Raw genomic sequence first — 1,361 nt, forward strand, 5'->3', positions numbered from 1 at the left:
CGGGGCACCGCCACAGCCCCCGCCGCCCCCCCGTACCTGAGGCAGCAAGGCCGAGGGGGAAGAGGCGGGGGCCACCGGCGCCCCGCTCAGGGCCGGAGGTGGAGGAAGCGGCCCCGGCGGGCACCGCAAAGACCCCACGTCGCTGCCAGGGAGGCCTCTGCCCCCCGGCCTGGCCGCAGCCGCCCGGAGTCCGGTAACACGCCGTGAGGCGGGCGACGTTTTGTTGTTGCGCAGCCCCCACCGCCGCTGCCGCCGCCGCTCCCTCCTCAGACGCAGCGCGACACTCGGCGGTGCTTTACAGCAGTCCGCAAAGCGCAGCCGCGCCGGCTGGCGCCCCGCCTCCCGTCAGGCAGCGCGGCGCCCCCTGCTGGGCGGAAGCGGCGAAACGCGGTCTGAGGGAATTGATGGAAACGGCAAAAATGGGTAAAAACCGCGGAAACCATTCGTCAAACAAGGGGAAAAGACTTGAAGGAAAGGCTCTACTTTGAAAAATGCCTCTCTCAAAAGAAGATGTATTTCAAGGGGCAGAAAAAAAGAAAGATTACTCGGCAAAGGAACACCCAAATAGGTCAGAAAACAGAGAGACAAAGCGCAAAAGGTGCCAGACCATGCAAATGATATGAAAATAAATGGTTTTCCAGCTTCAGGCGTAACACTAGAGCAAAGGAAAAACCGAGACCCACATACAGCAGAGGCGACGTCGTGTGGCTCGAGAACCAAACCAGTAATTCCTCTCGGCTTCCCAGAGACACACGCACAGCCCACCCAGCATTAACTGCCTGCCGCCCTCTACACAGTTTGCTTGGCCTTTATTTTTTAAATCAAGGAGTTCAGTACTCAGTGACATTGGGGCCCATCTTAAATAACGACTGAAACACGGGAGAAGAATAAAAATTAGAAACACAACTAAACCACCGGATGGGAGACGGCAAGGGGCACCGGAAAGAAGGTTGTCACCCACGACTCGAATGTGTAAGCAATTTTAATATTTTTCATTAATGACTAGAAACAAAGTTGAAAATCATTAATAAAAATCTGCCGGGAAAAAAAATAAAAATAATGTAAAAATAAATGTCAAGATAATACATGGGAAGAACTGAATGACCTTGAAGACCTGAGAAACAGGAGCAAGGCGTAAAAAAAGTGGAGTCAAATAAAAAGAATGTGCACTCAAATGTAAATGACTATAAGTTTTGGTGTATATTGAGTATTGGTCAGGTAGAAGGCAGTAGGGTGAGAATGTCACCAAACTATATAATTAAGAAAATGACCAACAGCCAAGAACATGATGTAGCCATGAAAAAAGCAAACAAGTCTGTACAGTATTTTAGTCTAAGTATTTTTCAGAGAGAAGGAGAGAG

At 50.7% G+C, this 1,361-nt stretch overlaps 1 protein-coding gene across 10 annotated transcripts in view; it reads right to left on the reverse strand.

Moving 5' to 3' along the window:
* The window catches only part of RNF111 (ring finger protein 111), a 55,668-nt gene extending 55,404 nt beyond the window's left edge, over positions 1-264 (reverse strand). For 7 of the 10 annotated variants that reach the window (XR_001412347.1, XM_014944603.1, XM_014944600.1 and 4 more), the window contains exon 1: positions 37-261. The gene's annotated coding sequence lies outside the window, so the exon portion shown is untranslated. Of the gene's footprint in view, positions 1-36 lie in introns of all 10 variants that reach the window. The other 3 variants (XM_014944602.1, XM_014944599.1, XR_001412348.1) reach the window with 2 other exon arrangements.
* Positions 265-1,361: the final 1,097 nt, after the last annotated feature.

The sequence above is a fragment of the Calidris pugnax genome, unplaced genomic scaffold (assembly GCF_001431845.1).
Source record: "Calidris pugnax isolate Ruff unplaced genomic scaffold, ASM143184v1 scaffold70, whole genome shotgun sequence".
NCBI lineage: Eukaryota > Metazoa > Chordata > Aves > Charadriiformes > Scolopacidae > Calidris > Calidris pugnax.